This window comes from Armigeres subalbatus, chromosome 1, assembly GCF_024139115.2.
Source record: "Armigeres subalbatus isolate Guangzhou_Male chromosome 1, GZ_Asu_2, whole genome shotgun sequence".
NCBI classification, from domain to species: Eukaryota; Metazoa; Arthropoda; class Insecta; order Diptera; family Culicidae; genus Armigeres; species Armigeres subalbatus.
Window position 1 is genome coordinate 91,010,565 of NC_085139.1, and position 7,581 is coordinate 91,018,145.

A 7,581-nucleotide genomic window follows, 5' to 3' on the forward strand; every position below is an offset into this window, starting at 1 on the left:
GCGGGTCCCTGGTTACCTGTGCCATATCCTGAAGAGCTACTTTCAGTGCAGAGTGTTGGTGTACGACACTAACGAAGGGCGTAAGTCGATGCGGGTTACAGCGGGCGTTCTTCAAGGCTCCATTCTCGGTCCAACTCTTTGGAATGGGATGTACGATGGAGTCCTGAGTCTGCGGTTGCCTAGAAAAGTTAAAATCGTGGGTTTTGCGGACGACGTGTCACTAACGGTGATGGGCGAGACACTTGAAGAAGTAGAGGTGTTGGCGACGGAGGCGATAGCAATGATCGAGAGCTGGATGAACGGAGTGAAGCTGCAAATAGCTCACCATAAGACGGAGGTGCTACTAGTCAGCAACTGTAAGGCGATTCAGCGGATGGAGATCGTCGTTGGTGATCATACGATTGCATCGAAGCGATCACTGAAACATCTGGGAGTGATGATCGATGACCGGCTAAACTTCAATAGCCACGTCGATTACGTCTGCGAAAAGTCGGCGAAGGCTATGAGCGCAATAGCAAGGATCATGCCAAACTTTGGCGGTCCAAGAAGTAGCATCAGGCGTCTACTAGCTAGTGTCTCGTCATCGATACTGCGGTATGGAGTCCCCGCTTGGGGTAATGCGCTGGAAACCAAGCGGAACCGTAGAAGGCTACAAAGTGCGTTCCAGCTGATGGCCATACGAGTCGCGAGCGCCTACAGAACGATCTCGTCGGAGGCAGTATGCGTTTTTGCCGGGATGGTCCCTATCTGCATCAGCCTAGCGGAAGATATTGAGTGCTATCTGTAAAGTTCAAGGAAAACGCACTGGTCTGGTCAACAGTTGCTACAGAAGAGAGCATCTATATTTATTTTACCCAACAGCAAACTTCTCATGTTTATGTACAAGTGTTTCTTATATACCTAGATTTATTTATCAGGACTATGACAGTTCTTATCTGTCAATTATCTGAACTAGGGATTGGAATCTGAACACGCTAAACATTATTTATTCTTTCTTGAGTATATGACAACTCCTCCCTTATTTAGTTAATTATTATACCACTCTTTCTCTGAACAATATTTTCGCAAAATTCGACGGTGTCCATATATGTAACTTTATATTTAGATCGTGAGTTTTATAACTGTAATTCATGATGGCACTTGTTAACTAAATTTGATACTTAATACTTTCTTTAGTAACACCTAACTACTTAATAGTACACAAATTCATGATCATTTGACTTCTGTTTCTTTCTATTCGAACGCCTTAATGTAACTGAAGGCTTCGAACTTCCTGATGGAAAAACATCAACACTTTCTTGTAACGCTCCCGGATGTAATTCATTTCTGGCGGGTGGTGGAGCCTCAGCATCGAAACCGTGAAACGGCTCATCTTCATCGGAATCGACAAACTTCCTCTTATGTGTCCGTACGGGCGCTTCTTCTCCTCCAGCTTGAAGCGAAACATTTCGCCTCCGTTCATTCGTTTTGACAAGCTTTATCTGCCCCCTGTGGGCCGTTAGGAGATGGGCTCCGATGGCAATCTGTAAAACATTCGTGGAAACTCTTTTAGTAAATTTAGCTTCCACCCATCTTTGAGTTTCAGAAATATTCGGATTCCTATAGTAAACCTTGTCGCCTGGTACTAATTTTCCAAAAGGATCTTTCTGAGTACCATTAATATTTTTCCCCATTACAGTATTTTCAAATGGCGGATATTCCAATTGTTTTTTAAATGATTTATTGGGGTTTAACAAATCTAACAATAGTTTTGGTTTATAACCTAATACTTTGTCAGAAGGTGTCACCCCAGACTCTAGGCAAGTATTCCTATAATTGATAAGAAAATAATCAATTTTGTCCTGTAGATTCAATGACAGCATTTTAGGATCGATCAAAAACTTTTTCAAAACTTCTTTTGTAACTCCCACCAGCCTTTCCGCCTGCCCATTACTTTGAGGGTGATAGGGCGGGCTTTTAAGAACTCTTATACCTTGTTTCTCCATATATGAATTAAAAGCGTTGGAATTGAAAGGCGGCCCATTATCGGTCACCACCATGTCAGGTAACCCATACCTGGCAAATATTCCAGCCATTTTCCTCAGAACTCTATCTGCGCTTGTACCTGAATCCATTATTTCAATTTCCAACCATTTGGAACAACTGTCAACTATCAACAACAAAGTATGTCCCTTGAAGAAGAAAAAATCAGCGTGAATTCTGCTAAATGGCTTTAAGGTAGGAATCCACTTGTGTGTTTCTTTAGCTCCTGGAACATTAGTCATCTTCAAACACGTCTCACAGTGATTTACGAAGTCTTCTACATCTTTATTGATCCCAAACCAATAAACAGTCTTTCTGGCCATCTGCTTCATTTTAATAATGCCGTTATGGTTGACATGTAGAAGTTCTAAAACTTTCCTCTGAAGATTAGCGGGTACCACAACTCGATCTTGAAATAATAAACATCCCTCTACTTCATCTAAATCCTGCTTTTGTGCATAAACGTTCCGGTAGCAAATCTGGAGTCTTTTCGGCCAACCATTTTTTATGTAAGAGAGAATCTGTTGCAAAAATGAGTCAGTTTTGGTTTCTTTCGCTACTAGCACATAATCTACTGGACACCCGTCAGTCAAATTCAATGATTTTACATAGTTGCACTCTGGATCACACGAAACCTCATTTTTCAATGGAAACCTTGAACAGAAGTCAGCATTTCCTTGTTTCTCCGCTGGCCTATATTCAATGACGTAATCATAAATAGCCAAATCCATGACATCTCTGGAGCCGCGTTACATAAATTGATTTTTTTTTCTCGATTTCCCCAATATATCTAAAAGCGGCTTGTGATCCGTATAAATTGTGAATCTCTGGCCATACAAAAATTTATGAAACTTCTTGACCGTTGACACCACTGCCAAAGCTTCCAAGTGTAATATGGGATAAACTTTTTGGGCACTGTTCAATGAGAACGAAGTAAACCAAATCGGCTGCTCTTTTCCATCGATAATATGCGAAATAACTCCCCCCAACCCATAAGAGGAAGCATCCGTGCTAACGACTATAGGTTTCTTAGGGTCATAGTAAGTGAGTATATTTGCAGCCAGTAATTTATCTTTAGATTCCTGGAATGATGTTTCACATTTGGAACCCCATTCATACCTAACATTTTTTTTCAATAGTCCATACAGGGGGTACAACGTCCTAGAAAGGTTTGGAAGAAATTTGTTATAATAATTTAGAAGCCCCAAATAAGCTTTAAGTTCATTTACATTTTCAGGTTGTTTTGCAGCTTTTATTGTGGAAACTTTTTCAGGATTTGGTAGAAGGCCTTTGTTTGAAATTATGTGTCCCAAGAATGGTAATTCCTTTACAAAAAACTTGCATTTTTTATAATTGACTTTGATGTTGGCCTCTGAAAGCCGTTTTAAAACTTCTTCTAGTTTACTCAAGCATTCCTCTGGAGTTCTTCCTGCAATCAACACGTCATCTAGATAAATAAATACAAAATCAATTCCCTTTAAAATGTCTTCCATGATCTGTTGGAAAATTGCGGCGCTCGATGATGCCCCTTGGGGAAGTCTGTTATAAGTGAACAAACCCCTAATAGTATTAATAACGACAATTTTTCTCGATTTTTTTGAAAGCTTTAATTGTGTGTATGCTGTAGTCAAATCCAACGCACAAAATACACTGCATCCGGCTAACGATGCAAACACATCTTGCGCTGTAGGAAGGGGGTATGTGTTTGGTATCAGTACCTTGTTCAATGATACTTTACAGTCTATAACAAACCTAATTTCGTTGTCTTTTTTAGGTACAATCACAACAGGGGAAGCCCATAAACTTGTTTTGATAGGGGTTATAATTCCATCCTTTTCTAATTCTTGCAATAGACCCAACACTTTATCGCGCAGTCTGTACGGTACATTATATGCTTTTTTAAAAATAGGATTTTGTTCCCGAAGTACCAAGTCTGCTTCATACCCTTTAATCGGCATAGTAAAATCTTTGTTAAAAACAACGTCATATTTTGTTCTCAAGCCATCCACAATTTTGTCAAAATTATTTACAAATGTAACATTATTTACTAATAAAGTCCGAGCAAACATCTTTCTCCAATCACTACAAAATACGTCCAACCAATCCCGCCCAATCAAAGGTATAAAACTATGTTCAGTATCAATCACAATTAGTTCCAGTTTAGCTCTTTTCGAATTTAACACCACATTAACCATCATCGATCCATGCACCTTTAAAGTTGACCCATTCACAACCACCAACCGTTTTTGGTTGCTTCTTACATAAATATTGTCAAAATTTCGAAAATAATCAGCTTTGCTCAATACTGAAACTGAGGAACCACTGTCAACCTCCATTTTCAAATGTCTACCCTCAACGTTAACTTCCACCAGACAAGGTTCACTAACTCTACTAATTGATTTTATCATCATGCAAGGGTAGTAATCACCTGAGTCCACGTCGCTATCGTAGTCCATTCTTAATCTTTTGAAATACTCATGCGGATCCTCCACACTTGCAGTGTCTCCTACAAATTTAACTGGATGTTTTGCTGGTTGATGAATTTATAACAATTTTTTTGTATATGTCCTCTGGCTTTACAAAAATGACAAATAAAGTTAGCATACCGTCCCTTTGTCTGTGACCTAGATCGAGAACGATATCCGCCATTTTGGTATTGGGATCTTCTATCATCATTTCGATACTTTTCTCTGCTCCTTCTTTCAAAATCTCTTTCGCCATAATTCTTTCTTTCATCCTTGATTTCCTTCCATCCTAACCTATGCTTTACCGAATTCACTCCGCTGCTCCTATTGATTGCCTGCGAGCTATTTGCTGTAACTTCTTTTGTTTTTAAAATCCGCTCCGCCACTTTCAACGTCAAATTCTCCTCACCTAAAAGCTTCTGTTGCAAATCCTTATCATGCACACCGTAAACCAATTGATCCCTAATGGCCGAGTCTCTAAATTCACCAAAGTCACACGTTTCAGCCAATAGTTTCACATCTAGAAGAAAATTTTCGTTCGTTTCACCTGGTCCTTGTACCCTGCATCTAAACTTATACCGCATCACTATGTCTGATTCTACCTTATCATATCTCTCCTTTAATTTTTTTATAATATCCGCGTAGGATACGGTTCGTAAGTCCGTCGCAGGATAAAGACGTTTCAATTCCTGGAACACCGTTATCCCGCACAAGCTAAGGAAAATATCTTTTTTCTTACCCTCTACAATGTCGTTACTAGAGAAGATGTATTCCATTTGTTCGACATAATGAGAGAACGAGGTACCTTGAACATATGGATCAATTGAACCGATTAGCCCCATTGTGTCTAATTAGTTCACAACTTGAAATTCAAAATGAAATCTAGCAATCACTTATATTCTTCAAAAATAAAGGAACAATATATTCACATACCTTTGTACCGTTCTCACTCGCTGAATTCCAGTTCCCGTCTCCTCCGAAACTAGTGGTTATTGTACTGCTGAACGCCAATTGTCCCAATCCCGAAAAGTTCGTGTGTGCGTCGATAATTCCGCCTTTCAAACGATTAAGTTTTTGCAACGATATCACGTATTCACTCAGCAACAACACCGGTAATCATCCTTTTTCGTACAGCCTTATCCGGATTATCGGTCAACTGGCCTAGCTTTCCTGCTCAAAAGCTCTTCGGTAAACTTCAATTTCAGACGCCACCAGGAAATTAACTCGACCTGTGGATAATAGGGTCCACCCTAAGCCAAGGAACTAGCGTCACTTTTGACCGGCTATGAACGAGAAGAAAAAGAATAATATCTTTTACACTTAGCTCACTTTCTTTTGTTAACAAAACAACCACCCAAACAATTGACTTCTTTCAATAGCTTTTCAATTCAAATCACAACCTACAACATCCCAAAGCACAATGTCCACTAATTACCTTTCATCCGATTAATTCCTCAACCAGCCAACCTTAGCTCCGTCCGACACAAGCTAATCCGAAACGGCCACTTATTCTACTATTTTTTACTACTTTCACACGCGAATTACTAATTTTTTTATCTCGTCGCCACTGTAAAGTTCAAGGAAAACGCACTGGTCTGGTCAACAGTTGCTACAGAAGAGAGCATCTATATTTATTTTACCCAACAGCAAACTTCTCATGTTTATGTACAAGTGTTTCTTATATACCTAGATTTATTTATCAGGACTATGACAGTTCTTATCTGTCAATTATCTGAACTAGGGATTGGAATCTGAACACGCTAAACATTATTTATTCTTTCTTGAGTATATGACACTATCATCGGAAAGACACGAGAAATGTGAGAAAGATGCAGAGAATCCGTTCAATGGAGAGGTGGCAGCATGAATGGGACAGTACAGATAATGGGAGGTGGACCCACCGACTCATTCCAAACCTGTCAACGTGGATGAACAGGAAGCATGGCGAAGTAAACTTTCACCTGACACAGTTGCTGTCAGGCCACGGCTGCTCCAGGAAGTATTTACATCGGTTTGGGCATGCTGCTTCGCCATTTTGCCCGGAGTGTGAGAACATCAAGGAGACGGCGGAGCACGTGATCTTTGAATGCTCCAGGTTTGAGGCAGTTCGAAGGGAAATACACGGTTTAAACCAAGAAAATTCCAACTCAATTCCAACTTAAATCCAATTCCAACTCAAATCCAATTCCAACTCAAATCCAATTCCAACTCAAATCCAATTCCAACTCAAATCCAATTCCAACTCAAATCCAATTCCAACTCAAATCCAATTCCAACTCAAATCCAATTCCAACTCAAATCCAATTCCAACTCAAATCCAATTCCAACTCAAATCCAATGCCAACTCAAATCCAATTTCAATCCAAATCCAATTTGAATCTATTTCTAATTCAAATCCAAATCTAGTTCAAATCTTAATCCAATTCAAATCCAATTCCAATTCAAATTCAATTCCAACTCAAATCCAATTCCAATTCGAATCCAATTCCTATTTGAATCAATTTCTAATTCAAATCCAAATCCAATTCAAAACCAAATCTAATTCAAATCCAAATCCCATCACAATCCAACCCATATCCAAATAAAATTCAAATCCCATTCAAATATTATCCAAATCCCATCCAAATCCAAACCAAATGCAGTCCGATCAATCCGATCTAAATCCAATCCTAATCGCATCCTAATCATATAAAAATCTTACTCAAAACCAACCCAAATCCAATTCAAGTCCCATCCACATCATATCAAAATCCAATCCAAATCCAATTTAAATCCAATCCAAATAAAATTTAAATCCCATTAAAATAAATTCCTATCCAAATCTCACCCAAATCCAATCCAAATTCCATCCAAATCTTGTCCAAATCAAATCAAAATCCCATCCAAATCCAATCTAAATCCAATACAAAATAAATCCAATTCAAAACCCATCCAAACCTAATCCAAATCCCATCCTAATCCAATTCAAATCCCCTTCAAATTCAATCCAAATCCCATAGAAATCCAATCCGAATCACATCCAAATCCAATCCAAATCCCATCCAATACCAATCCAAGTCACATTCAAATCACATCCAAATTCCATTTAAATCCA

General features: G+C 39.0%; 1 long non-coding RNA gene across 2 annotated transcripts; it reads right to left on the reverse strand.

The window, feature by feature from the left end:
• Window positions 1–817: 817 nt before the first annotated feature.
• LOC134222203 (uncharacterized) lies at window positions 818–6,236 on the reverse strand. 2 transcript variants are annotated; one of them, XR_009982408.1, is made up of 3 exons: window positions 5,923–6,236; window positions 5,421–5,770; window positions 818–1,523 (listed from the first exon to the last, which is right to left on the reverse strand). It is a non-coding gene; the product is annotated as an uncharacterized LOC134222203 (long non-coding RNA). The 2 variants fall into 2 exon arrangements; XR_009982407.1 differs by lacking the exon at window positions 818–1,523 and adding an exon at window positions 4,599–5,349.
• Between the last annotated feature and the right edge of the window lie 1,345 nt (window positions 6,237–7,581).